Source organism: Saccopteryx bilineata, chromosome 1 (assembly GCF_036850765.1).
Source record: "Saccopteryx bilineata isolate mSacBil1 chromosome 1, mSacBil1_pri_phased_curated, whole genome shotgun sequence".
Classification (NCBI taxonomy): Eukaryota; Metazoa; Chordata; class Mammalia; order Chiroptera; family Emballonuridae; genus Saccopteryx; species Saccopteryx bilineata.
In genome coordinates, this window is record NC_089490.1 from 259,285,639 (window position 1) to 259,300,356 (window position 14,718).

Genomic DNA, 14,718 nt, shown 5'->3' on the forward strand with positions numbered 1-14,718 from the left:
GTTCATTGTCTATTGTTAGTAATTGAAATCATAAACCTTATCACCGAGAACTCTGGATAAGACGTGGTCTACAAAGCAGGCAAAGGAGAAAGGGGAGAGAGAAGGAAAATGGCTAGACTTCATCCAACTGGGTCACACAGACTGAACAAAATGCCTCTAAGCTGTGTTCCTTCCTTAAAATGCTTTATTTAAAAACCACAATTTGGCTTTCTTTTCCTTTAATCACATTTTCTGGAAAGTTTCTATCTTCCCCTTCACTTCAATTGGCCAGCTAACCCTGAGGTCATTCAAGATATCCTCCCTGATCATGTTAGGCACACACAAAGGATAATGGCTGTGACGTTAAAGGCACAGGCTGCTCCTAAGTTATTTAGATAATCACAACAGCAAGTGCGCCTAACCAGAACATGGAGGAGGTGAGGATCTGACTGCCCCGGCCCTCCACAACTTGAAGAAGAAAGGGACCCACTTGGTGGAAAGACCAGCTCTATGCTCTGTTGTCTATGCATGTCTCTCTCAGACACTTCTGAGACATGGGGTAAGGTTAAGACATGGGACAGGAATGAGCTAAAGCAATACTCTCAATTTTCACAGGCTGGGGCTACTTCCCTTCTTCCTCTGCAATCATCCTGAAGTGCTCTTAGTACATCCCAAGCAACCATAATGGCGTGGCATTTTCTGGCACCATGCTGAGCCTTACCCACATTACATGACAGTTATGTGGAGTGAGTTCTATCATTTGCATCCTCGCCCAGGTGAGCAAAAGGAGGCACCGGCTGGGACCACAAAGCCAGGCATCTGGGCTCCAGAGCTCGCTATACCAAAGACACAATTCTGCCAGCAGAGCACCCCCACACCCCTGCAGGAGTCTGGGTGCCTTGAGCAGAGTAATGGGCAGTAAGAAGGCAGGAGACTGAATGCCACGGAACAGCCTCATCTGTACCATGTCCTCAACCCTCTGGGTCTCAAGAGGTGAACAAGAGCTCCAGGCCCATCTTCTGGCAGCTATCCAGGCCTCAGATGTCTGAAGACGAAGATATAAATTTTCAACTTTCATTTTGGATCTACTGAAGAAAAAGGAAGACCTGCCTGAGGAAGGCTGTCGTGTGTCCCTGGTAATGGACTCCACAGGAGAGAACAGTCCTCTGTGCTGGTACTGAACTTGCTCTGGCAAACCAGGATGTTCTGCTGCGGCCCAGCCGACCTCCAGGGCAGTCCTCTTCTCTCCTCCTGTCTGTCCCTTTCTGTCTCCTCTACGGAGCTTCACTAGCTCCGTAGCTAGTATTTGACATTTTGAAATATTCTACATGACTACATTTTAGACAATAATTCCATGAGCTCCTTGAAATACAGATAATTAAATAGTTCTTGGCTCAGTGATAAGACTCACTCTGTCAGACTGAAAAAGATATAGTGTTTCAAAACCATTTATTCTCACAAATCACTACTCTTTCAAGCCTGAAACAAATATCTACAATTAAATGTTGATTGAATAAATTTTAAATTTTTTCTATGACCCCTAATTTTTTTTTTTTTTTTTTTTTTTGACTTTTCTGAAGCTGGAAACAGGGAGAGACAGTCAGACAGACTCCCGCATGCGCCCGACCGGGATCCACCTGGCACGCCCACCAGGGGTGAAGCTCTGCCCATCAGGGGGCGATGCTCTGCCCATCCTGGGCGTCGCCATGTTGCGACCAGAGCCACTCTAGCGCCTGAAGAAGAGGCCACAGAGCCATCCCCAGCGCCCGGGCCATCTTTGCTCCAATGGAGCCTCAGCTGCGGGAGGGGAAGAGAGAGACAGAGAGGAAAGCGCGGCGGAGGGGTGGAGAAGCAAATGGGCGCTTCTCCTGTGTGCCCTGGCCAGGAATCGAACCTGGGTCCTCCGCACGCTAGGCCGACGCTCTACCGCTGAGCCAACCGGCCAGGGCCTATGACCCCTAATTTTTTGAGCAATAAAATTATTCATGTTGACACCATCCCTGTAAATCTTTTTTATTTCTTCCTGTTGTTCTCCATATATCTCATTCAGCTAAATGACCGATGTGGATTTATTTATAAAATGAGGAGACCTTTAATGTCTCCCTTGCCCAAGGCCCCTCTGGATGACTACTGCCTCTCACAACAATGTTCATCGCTGGGGAATTTGTCCATTAGCCATGGGTCATTACCTCTCTCAGAATGTATTAAGTGTGGCTCTACATATGACTCTGTAACTGAGAGAAGTATAACACAGTGCTTTGGCATTAAGCAGGCCTAGGTTCAATCCCAACCTAGAAGTTCTACTTTTCCACATTTGCATAACGAGCCACGCACAGGGATAAATATTATAGCTTTGTTGTTGTTGTTTTTTGTCTTGTTTTATTTTTGTTTTTTGGGATTTTTTTGTTTGTTTTTTTGTTTTGTATTTCTGAAGTGAGTAGTGGAGGGAGGCAGAGAGAAAGGCTCCTGCATGCGCCCAACTGCATCCACCCAGAACGCCCACCAGGGGGTGATGCTCAGTCCCTTTGGGGCGTTGCTCCTTGCAACCAGAGCCATTCTAGTGCCTGAGGCAGAGGCAATGGAGCTGTCCTCAGCATCGGGACCAACTTTGCTCCAGTGAAGCCTTGGCTGCAGGAGGGGAAGAGAGAGACAGAGAGAAAGGGAGGGGGAGGGGTGGAGAAGCAGATGGGCGCCTCTCCTGTGTGCCCTGGCCGGGAATTGAACCTGGGACTTCCACACGCTGGGCAGATGCTCTACTGCTGAGCCAACCGGTCAGGGCTTACAGCTTTGTTTTTTTGTTTTTGTTTTTGTTTTTTGTTTTTTTAATTGTTTTTTTTTAATATTTTATTTATTGATTTTTTTTAGAGAGAGAGACAGAGAGAGAGAGAAGGGGGAGGAGCAGGAAGCATCAACTCCCATATGTGCCTTGACCAGGCAAGCCCAAGGTTTCGAACCGGCGACTTCAGTGTTCCAGGTCGACGCTTTATCCCACTGCACCACCACAGGTCAGGCTACAGCTTTGTTTTAAACAGAAAAATAAATAGAACAACCTAAATGTCCATCCTTAGGGAAATACATTGAAATGATACAATATACAGGAGTTAAAAGAAGTTATTTAGATAATCACAATAGCAAGTACTTACAATGGAATAAGTGGACACGTGTCATTTCTATAGCTAATAATTTTATGTCTATCCCTGTGCAGCAGTGTTGGTAACGTGTGCTTGAGAATACAAGAAGAATTCAGAGAAAATCTATAGCACCAATTTAATAAGCAATTCAACCTCTTTGTCTTGGAGATGCATAGCCAGGGGCATCTTTAATAACAGCAACAGCACAAATGCAGTTACTGAGCATTTCCTGGGTCGGGCACTGTTCTGAGTGGTTTACATGCTCAACCCAATTGATCCTCCTGACAACCCAACAAAATAAAAACTGTTAGAATCTCATTTTACAGATAAAGAAATTAGAAACAGAGAAGGCAGGAGATCTGCAAAGGTCACAAAACTAGTAATGGTAGAACTAGAATTCAACCCAAGCAGTCTGACTCCAATCCCGTGATCCTAACCACTTTTCTTTCTGTTTCTTTATTGGAATCTAAATGGATGGATGTCCAAATAAAATTTGAATTGAGTTGGGAAGGAGGATGCAGAATTTTATGTAAGATATCATTTATGGAAACTTCGCAAGCATATATAATAATGCCATGTATATTTTAGCTACTAATATATAAATGTAATACAGTGGTACCTTGAGATATAAGTTTAATTCGTTCTGTAACCGAGCTCGTAAGTCAGTCAACTCATATAACAAACAAATTTCTCCCATTTAAAATAACTGAAATAGATTTAATTCGTTCCAGCTCTGTGAAACATCCCCAAACCATCCTAAATTATGAAAAAAGACAGGTTTTTAATTAAGAAACACACATGTATACTTTACCAATGCATAACAAAATATATTAAATAAAAGAAAAAAGTGTTATTTAGTACGGTATTCTTACCTTGGAGACAGACGAGTGCGGCTAAGGGAGGTGAATGGCAGAGGAGGAGAGAGGGAGGGAGGGAGGAAGGGATGCAGGCACTGTAGACACGTAAACTAAAACTGCACTTTCTTAACACTAAATGTAAACTAAAACTGCATTTTCTTTACTTTAAACAAAACTAAAACTTTCTTTACTTAAAATGAAACCACAAAAACTTAATTGTAAAAAAATGCACTTTCTTAACTTTAAACTTAACCTAAGCTTAACATTACGTATTTTTCATTTAATCATCACCTATTTTTGCCTTTTTGGCTGCACTTCTAGCACTTTCACTTGCAGGACTTTTGAATAAAAATCTATCCAAAGAGGTTTGCTTTTGCCTGCCTTTTAAAATGTTACAGAAATGTGACAAACAAGTGTCATTAAAAAGTGCTGAAACACGACCAGTTAAAACTTTTTTCTGGGTGTTTCTTTTCAATGAAACTTGAAAGCTTCTCCCACATTGCCAGCATGTCTTTAATTTCACTTGTAGAAATCACTTCCTCTGACTCTACCTCCTCCTCACTACTAATCTCTTGCAGAAGCTCTGTATGTAGCATCATCTGTAGCTCCTTCAAGTCCTCAGTTGAGAGTTCCTCCTCATGTTCCTTAACAAGCTGGTTTACATCACCCTCATCTACCTCCAGACCCTTTGACTTTCTGAGGGACACAATCTCCTCCAATGCTTCTACCTTGGTCTCAGTCTCTGGTTTGAAGTCCCTGTCTGCAACAACATCAGGCCAAAACTTTTTCCATGCTGAGTTCTAGGTTCTTCTTGTAACCTCTTGCCATGCCAAGTCAATAATGATAAACATATCACGATGTAGTAGTGATCTTTCCAAAACTCTTGAAGGGTTAGAATTGTATGCTCAGTCACTTCAAAGCAGTGGCAGAACAAGTGCTTTGTGTAAAGCTTTTTAAAGTTGGAAATGACCCACTGATCCATAGGTTGCAAGATTGAAGTCATGTTGAGTGGGAGGTAGAGGACTTTCATGAATTTGAACTCATCAAGAATGTCATCTTCAAGACAGGTGGGTGGGCTGGAGCATTTCAAGGATTAGTAATGCTTTCATCGGGAGTTTATTTTCTTGAAGATATTTCTTCACTGCAGGATCAAAGATAAGATTTACCCATTCAATAAACTGCCGTGTAACCCATGCCTTAGCATTGGTGCGCCACATAACCTTCAGTTTTTCTTTAAGAATCTTGTGAGTCTTAAAGGCTCGAGGATTTTCGGAATGGTTCACTAGCAGTGGCTTTACTTTACAGTTACGGCTAGCATTTGCACACAATGCAAGGGTCAAATGGTCCTTCATGGGTTTATGGCCTGGCAGCTTCTTCTCCTCTGCGATAATGGAAGTCCTCCGGGGCATTTTTTTTCCAAAACAATTCTGTTTCATCACAGTTGAACACTTGTTGAGGGATGTAGCCTTCCTTTGCGATAACCGCAGCAAAACGTGTGATGTACTCCTCAGCTGCCTTAACGTCAGCACTCGCAGCTTCACCATGCCTCACCACCGAGTGGATGCCAGATCTCTTCTTGAAATTTTCAAACCAGCTGTGACTTGCCTTAAACGTATCTTCTGCTGCCTCTTTTGAGGTTGATGGTTCTTTCTTCTTCAAGTCACCATAAATAATACGTGCCTTTTCACATATTACAGGCTCCCTCACTGTCTCTCCTGCCAGCTCTTTCTCTTTCACCCACACCAGCAGAAGCTTCTCCATTTCTTCATGGATATTTGTCCTTAATTGGGACAGAATTGTAGTTCCTTCTACTGGATTTGTGCTTTTGATGGCATCCTTTTGTTTAAGGGTGGTACAAACTGTAGATGAATTGTGGTTGTACAGTCCTGCCAGTTCAATCACTCGTACACCACGCTCATGTTTTTCTATTATTTCTTGCTTTACTTCTATCGACATCATTCTCTTCTTCTCACCACTGTCCTTTACACTCACTTTCTTCGGCCCCATGATAGCACACAAAAAAAGTTAGTAAAAAATGCAAAAATGATGCAAGAATGAGTACAGCGCACGAGATTCGACTTGATTCTGCAGGTAACACGTGAGAAAGAACGAGATGCTGGTGTTGTGCTGCTGATACTGGACCCGTGCGCCAATGCGCCAACTAGCGGCAGCTTCCCAAATCACGACTCATATCTCAGAATTTCACTCAGATCTTGAACAAAGATATGGACCGAGTCACAGCTCGTATCTGGAAAAAAAAAATCGTATGTTGGTCTGCTCGTATTTCAAGGTACCACTGTAGTATTTTGTGTGTGCATGTTTAAAATTTCATTTTTATACATATTACATGGTTTAATGGTTTGAGGAATAGAAACAAATCACTGGTCATTTTCACCCCCAAGTATTTTCCTTCTAAAAAATATACAAAACCAAGATTGTAAAAGCATTTTTAAGTGGACTGGAAGAAGCTACACCCAGCTCCTGAGAATGGTTCATTAGAGAAAGACTGGGAAACACATGGGAATAACACATGGGGAGGCAGAGATGATGAAAGGTTGACTATCTCTAGTATTCTATCTCTTTTTAAAATAGATTCCTTCAACTTCAATGAGCATGTGAGGTTGATGCATTGCCCTTTAAGTTTTCCCTGTGCTCTTACAAGATATCCTCATTTCCCCCCTTACATTCATATTTGCATATGCTTTAATTTTAATCCTATCAATTACTATTTGCATTTTGAGAGAGACTTTAAATGGCATTTCCTTTTAAACAAATTTTATTAAGGTATGCATTTTAACAGTGTGAAAAGATTAGAAGGAAAAAGCAAAATAGTTTAAAACAAATTTGTTGTCTTATAATAAAAGTGACACAGATTCATTTAGAAACTTTAGAAAATTCCAATACGCAAAAAAAAGACACTTCACTACTATACTACTGTTTACATTCACTCACATGTATGTTATCCCAGGGTTTTTCTGATTAAATATGCCTGTATAATTTTATATAAAATGACATTATACTATTTATCCATCCCTATAAAAGGTGATTTTCCACTTAACATACAGCAAGTGTCTTTAAATGTACTTTGCATTATTTTAAACATATATTTCCTTCTATGGATGCACAATTTCACCAATTGTTATCTCCTCCTCAAAACGCATTTTAAATAAATAAAGACATTTTCAGAAAAAAGAAAGATGGGAAAATTTGTTGCCAGCAGACCTACACTACTAAATATGTTACAGGCAGTTTTTAGGGCTGGAGGGAAATCATTCCAGATGGAAACTCAGATCTACCCAAAGGAATGCAGAGGATCAGATGGTAAATATGTGGATAAACAACTTTTTTGTTGTTTTTTTACATTTCTATAAAAATTACTTACCATTTTAAGCAAAAATGAATAACGATGTATTGTAGGTTTTATAAAAATGTAAAATCAAAAGGTATGACAATATCACAAATAGGAGGGAAAATAGAAGCAAACTGTTGTGAGAGTCTTTACTATTCATGAAGTGGTGAAATATTATTTGAAATAAAATGTAATAAGATGCACACTGTACACCCTAGAGCAAGCACTAAATGATTACAGCAAAACGTATGAAGTAAGACAGTAAACACATTAGTCAAAGCAACAACTGGTATTTAAAGAAAGGAAGGGTCCTTCACAGAGAGATGCAGGCAGACTTTACTATTTCCCCTGCTTCTATCCAGAAATAAAAATACCGTGAACAATTTGACTCTAGTCTAATTCTTTAGTCCCACCTTTCAACTCAGGATATGGAGCCAACCAAATCAACTTGAGCAAACTCCTAAATAAACTGAATATAGGCAAATAGTCAAGAGGGGTCCACAGAGAGGATTAAACTTGATCAATTCCAAATATCCTTGTCCTAAGCCCATGACCTAAGCAGAAAAGCTTGGGATCTAAAGCTTTGACATGAATCACCTGTATTTCAGTTTTAACAACATTATCACCACTGAAGAAATATTTTTAGATTCCCTTTTAATTCAGTTTGATGTATAATAACCAAAGTGAAATGGTCCTGGAATTTTCAATATCGAGTGATTGCTTTTGCTAAGGTTCAGTTCCTTTTTGCATCCGTGTGTCCGCAGAGACAAAAACATTATGACTTGGGCGTGAATGAGCCATTCAGCGAACATCCAGCTTTTGATGCCAAATACAAACCAGAGTTCTGGTGATGGAAATCAAATAGACTTCCTCAATCATCACATCCTGTCGCCTAGACCCAGGCACAGCTCTGCGTATCTCTGTAAACTCCTCCTGCTCAGGAAGGTGCAGACAGTGGTTGCAGGGTGCCTACTGGTAGGATTTTTTAAACGGTCCCTGAATCTCAAAATATATATTTATTACTCAATACCCACCCTAGACTTCCTGTGAGGCTTTGGGCAAGTCACCTGAACTCCTAGAATCAGTCATCTCGTAATTATAGCTAACACTTAAGGCTTAGTATTTGCTTTCCATGTACTTGAAGTGACTATATATGTGTATGTGTATCTCAACACAATAAACCATAAAATATTGGTATAATAATATATAATATATATTCACTTAGTCCTCACAACAGATAATAAAACTGAGACAGAGAGAATGTGAGTAACTTGCCCCCAAATTACAGAACTAGCAAGTGGTGGAGCTTGGACTCAAACCCAAGACTCAGCGGCAGCTCTTCACTTCTGTATCACATGGCCTTGGATTAAAAAAAAAAAAAAAAAGAATGGTGGGAGACTGAGACATCATGAAATCAACTCTTAACAACAATTTCTTTTTCCTAGCAACAATTTAAGGTGACAGTAGGCAGACCTGGGACAGAGTAATCTCACCTCTTGCTCATGTCCCTACCACCAACCTGCTGCCCCCACAGCCTCTTTTGACCACCCAGATGTCCACCTTGTGAGCACTTTCCCAAAAGGGTGGTGGGTAATAATTGTCCTGCAGTCATACTCGAGAGGTCCATCTGTGTACCAGATCCTGTTCTAGGTGCTGACATGTCAGGCTCAATTGGCTTATTTTCCCTTCTTAAGGTATGCATTAATTTGTACATCCCGTAAACATTACAAATCACCTATTATGTCCTAGGCCAGGTGTTGTGCCAGGGACTGGGAATACAGTGCTGAACAAAAAGGGACAGTCCTCATCCTTGTGACACATATAACACTGGGGAACAAAATTTTTTTTTTTTTAAAAGACTTTTTTTAAATTTATTCATTTTAGAGAGGAGAGAGAGAGGGAGAGAGAGAGACAGGCAGACAGAGAGAGAGAGAGAAGAGAAAGAGACAGGGGGGAGGAGCTGGAAGCATCAACTCCCATATGTGCCTTGACCAGGCAAGCCCAGGGTTTCGAACCGGCGACCTCAGCATTTCCAGGTCGACGCTTTATCCACTGCGCCACCACAGGTCAGGCGAGGGGAACAAAATTTTTGTTGCATCCACAAAAACACTTGTTCTTACATAATTCAAGTGTGCTGATCTCAAATCTGACATTAGTTTTTCTCTGTAAGCTACAGGATTTTTTGCAATTCAAGGTTTTAGGTTTTCATCTTATTGTAAAATTTTCAACATTTAGTTTACATAATGAAGTAGAATGTCTTCTTGGACATCATCTTTGTGAAAATATAATTTATATAATGCAGTAAATACACTAATACACTAAAAGATATGATTGCATCAGAATTTGTCTACAATTTTGAAATAGAACATATTAAAACACTTATTTTAATCATAAAATTTGTGCAAAACTTATTTAAATTATATTCAGGCAAAAATTTGCATTTATAGCTCTTGCATTTGTGTACTTGTTGAGGACAATCTCATTTAATGCTCCAACAGTAGTCTGCTTATCACTAACAGCTCCAAGATTTTTGGGAAACTTATCAAGGTGACTGTTCAGGAAGTGAATCTTAACACTCATGTTACATCCAATGTTGTGGAAGCCAACAGCATCCTTTGAACCAGAAGTTCATAGTTTTCTGCTTTTTTTTGCCAAGGAAGTTCTTTGTAACTGCCATAAAAGACTGCCATGCTGCTTTCTCCTCCTTATTCATCTTCCTGGCAAATTCTTCGTCACATATGAGGGTTAGAATTTGAGGTCCATTGAATACACCTGCTTTTATCTTCTCAAAAGACAAGGCAGGAAAGCAGAAATAATATATTGAAAGCATTCACTTTCTCTATTCAAAGCCTGAACAAACTGCTTCATTAAGCCAAGTGTGATGTGAAGTGGGGGAAAAATGATCCGGTCTCAATTAACTACAGGTTCATTCACAATATTTTGCATCCCTACTTCCAGAGCTTCATGTTTTGGCCACTCCTTCTGTGTCTAGTGTTTCTCCCGAGCTCAGCTGTCCCACAAACACAGAATGCAAGGATACTTCGTAAAACCTCTCTGTTGTCCTAGAAGGAAATTTACCATTTTAAGATCCACACAAATGATCCAGTTATATTCCTCATACTTCAGAAAGTCGAGGACAATTTTTATGTCATTCTTACTAAGTCATTCAATTTGAATTGGCTAAACTGCTGAGGGGTTAATGACTGCTTGGCATCAGAAGAAGACCCTTCATATTCTACAACCATTTCCTCATGTATCTTATCAAAATACACTTAATCACCATGCTCACTTTCTTTGTCCTTAGAAGAAATAAAACCATTGAAAACTGGAACTGGGAGTGTCTCAGAGTGTGGGATAGGTGGTATTGCTGAAGGAATATTGGAATATGCTACCATATGCTGTTTTTTCTTGCTCATGCCCTTTATATGGATCAGACAGAAATAACAATCACTGCTGTGGTCCTTAGGTTCATGCCAAACCATGGGAATACCAAAAGGCATTCCTTTGCATTTTCCTTCTGTCCAGTCACAAAGCATTTCCTCACAATTATGACACACAATATGAGGGGTCCAATTCTTGTCTTGATCACCAAGGGGAACTTGAAAATAGGCAATATATGCACGTGTCACAAATGATGAAATATTGTGCCATTGACGTTGAAGTGTGTAACAGCCACATGTATAACAGAAGGTGTCAGGACTATGATTACATTTATGCCTACTTGAAGAAGCCATGATTCAGTCTTAAAACAAAGTAAGAGGGTGTTTTTATCAGATAATAATTTTTTACATTTAAAAACAACTACAATTATGTAAAAGTGATGTTTGTAAAACATTAATTGCATTGTGGTTATGTTCAATCCAAGAGTCGTTGCCTTTTAACTCCAATTTAAAAACCAATGCATGCCATTAACTGTAACAAAAAGAAATTAAAAGTGCATAAAAAATAGAGCATGCACCAAAAACCATATTTCAGATTTGGAATCAGAAATGCAGAGATATATAGAAACAGTTCTAAAACCTCATGCAACAAAAAATGAAAAAAAATTGTTCTCTAGTGATAATCAAGTAAAGAAGAAAGATGTCAAATTCATAATTATCAACTGCTTGAAGAGGGACGGCAAAATTAGGGGAAGTGTAATAGAAGAGTCAACATTTGAGCAGAATTTTGAAAAAAGTATAGTGGACTTTCAGATTAACTTTTAATTCAGTCAGACAAGGAGAATAACATTCTAGGCAGAGAGAGAACACACACAAAAGCATGAAAGAGGGACACATTTAAGGGTTTAATGGCTGTGGGATTATAGGCAAATGATGGCAGAATAGTAAATCAAGTTGAAGAGATTAGGCAGCCCTGGCCAGTTGGCTCAGTGGTAGAGCATCGGCACACCATATGGATGTCTCAGGTTTGATTCCTGGTCAGGGCACATAGGAGAAGCACCCATCTGCTTCTCCACCCCTTCCCCTCTTGCTTCTCTCTCTCTCTCTCTCTCTCTCTCTCTCCTCTCTCTCTCTCTCTCTCTCTCTCTCTCTCTCTCTCTCTCTCCCCCTCCCTCCCTCCCACAACCATGGCTTGATTGGAGCAAGTTGGCCCCCAGCACTGAGGATGGCTCCATGGCCTCCATCTCAGGTGTTTAGAAGAGCTTGGTTGTTGAGCAACAGAGCAACATTCCAGATGGACAGAGAATTGCCCCTAGTGGGCTTGCCAGGTGGATCCCAGTCGGAGTCTGTCTCTGCCTCTCCTCCTCTCACTGAATTAAGAGGGAGAGAGAGAGGGAGAGAGAGAGAGAGAAAGAGAGAGAGAGAGAGATTAGGCAGGCTCTAACTGAAAAAGGCCAAATAAGCAAGGCTCTATGCTCCCTCACCCCATTTATCCACCAAAATGACAGAGGAGCATAAACAAATAAGCTGACAACAACTGAAATGTAGTCAAAAGGTTATTCATGGATGTACAAAATAATTCATCAAGGTGGAGTGTTGACTCATGACGCGGAGTAGAGGAAGCCACACTCTGCACAGAGTGGCTGCAACCAAATTCAGAGCCCTTGACAGAAATCTAAATTTGAGGTTTCCCAAAAGCAGACCCTGAGACAAAGACTTGTATACAGGTAGTTTATTTGGCATGTGATTCTCAAAAAGCATAATGAAGAAGTCAGAAAAGTGAGATTGGAAAGGAGAGGAGAAAAAGCCAATATATATACTGTCTACAAGAGACCCACCACAGAATGAAAGATACACACAGACTCAAAGTAAAGGAATAAAAAAGATATTTCAAGCGAACAGAAAATGAAAAAAAGCTGAGCTACCAACACTTACACCTGACAAAAGAGACTTTAAAACAAAGGGTATAAAAAGAGACAAAGAAGGACTCTACATAATAAAGGGAACAATGTAACAAAAAGACATAACTATTATAAACATTTATGCACCCAACATTGGACCACCTAAATATGAAAATCAAATCTTGATGGACGAAAAGGGAAATATTTAACAATCCCATTGACATCTATGGATAGATCATCCAGACAGGAAATCAACAAAGAAATGGCATCCTTAAATGACACACTAGATTAAGTGGTTTTAATTGCTATTTTCAGAATAGTATACCCCAAAGCAGCAGAATATACATTCTTTTCAAGTGCACATGAAATATCTGCTAGGACAGACCACATGTTAGGACATAAAAAAAAATCTTAGTAAATTTAAGAAGACTAAATTTATACCAAGCATCTCCTCTGACCATAATAGTACAAAAGTATAAATTAACCAAAAATAAAACAAGAAACACACAAAGACATAAAGGCTAATAAACATGTTACTAAACAATAAATGGATTAACAATGAGATCAAGAAAGAAACCAAGCCTGACCAGGCAGTGACACAGTGGATAGAGCATCGAACTGGAACACAGAGGACCCAAGTTCATAACTCCAAGGTAACTGGTTTGAGCATGGGCTCATCAGGCTTGAGCACAGGATCATCAGCTTGAGTTCAGGATCACTGGCTTGAACATGGGATCATAGACATGACTCCATGGTCGATGGCTTGAGCCCAAACATTGCTGGCTTAAAGCCCAAGGTTGCTGGCTTGAGCCTAAGGTTGCTGACTTGAGCAAGGGGTCACTTGCTTTGCTGTAGCCTCCTGTCAAGGCACATATGAGAAAGCAATCTGTGAACAACTAAGGAGCCATAACAAAGAACTGAGGCTCCTCAACTCTCTCCCTTCCTGTCTGTCTCTAGCTGTTTCTCTCTCTCTGTCTGTCACACAAAAAAAATTAAAAGTATCTTGAAACAAATGAAAACGAGAACACAACAACACAAAATCTACTAGACACAACAAAATCAGTCTTAAGAGAAAAATTCATAGCATTACAGGACTATCTCAAGAAACAAGAAAAAATTCAAATAAATAATTTAACTTTACACTTAAAGGAACTTGAGAAAAACAAAGTTGAAAGTGAGCACAAGGAAGGAAATAATAAAGATCGAAGCAGAAATAAATGAAATAGTGTCTAAAAAACAATACTAATGATCAGTAAAACAAAGAGCTGGTTTTTTGCAAAGGTAAATCAGATTGACAAACCTTTAACCAGACTAATCAAGAAAAAAGAGAGAGGATACAAATTAAGAAAATCAGAAATAACAACTGACACCAAAGAAATTACAAAGGATCATAAGAAAATATTATAAACTATATGCCAACAAATGAGACAATCTGGATGAAATAGATATATTCCTAGAAACAAATAATCTTCTAAAACTGAATCAGGAAGAATCAAAGAATCTGAATAGACAAATTACTACTATTGGAGTTGAAGCAGTAATCAAAAGACTCCCAACAAACAAAAGGTCAGGACTAGATGGCTCGACAGGTGAATTTTACCAAACATTTCAAGAAACTCATTCTTCTGAAACTATTCAAAAAAATTCAAAAGGAGGGAAGACTTCCAAGCTCTTTTTACAAGACCAGTATGATCCTAAACCCAAAACCAGACAAAGACATTAAAAATAAAGAAAGCTATAGGCCAATACCCATGATGAACATAGATGCAAAAGTCCTAAATAAAATACCAGCTAAATGGATTCAGCAATACATTCCGATCATATACCATGATCATGGGATCTATTCTGGGAATGCAAAGTCGGTACTACCTCTGCAAATCAATATACGTGATACACCACATAAACAAAATGAAGGATAAAAAACACTGGATCATATCAATAGATGCAGAAAAAGCATTTGATAAAATCCAGTATATATTTATGATAGGAAAAAAACTCTCAGTAAAGTAGAAATAGAGGAAACATACCTCAAAGTAATAAAGGCCATCTATGACAAACCCACAGTCAACATCATACTCAGTGGGCAAAACTACCAGCATTTTCCTTAAGGTTACAAATCAG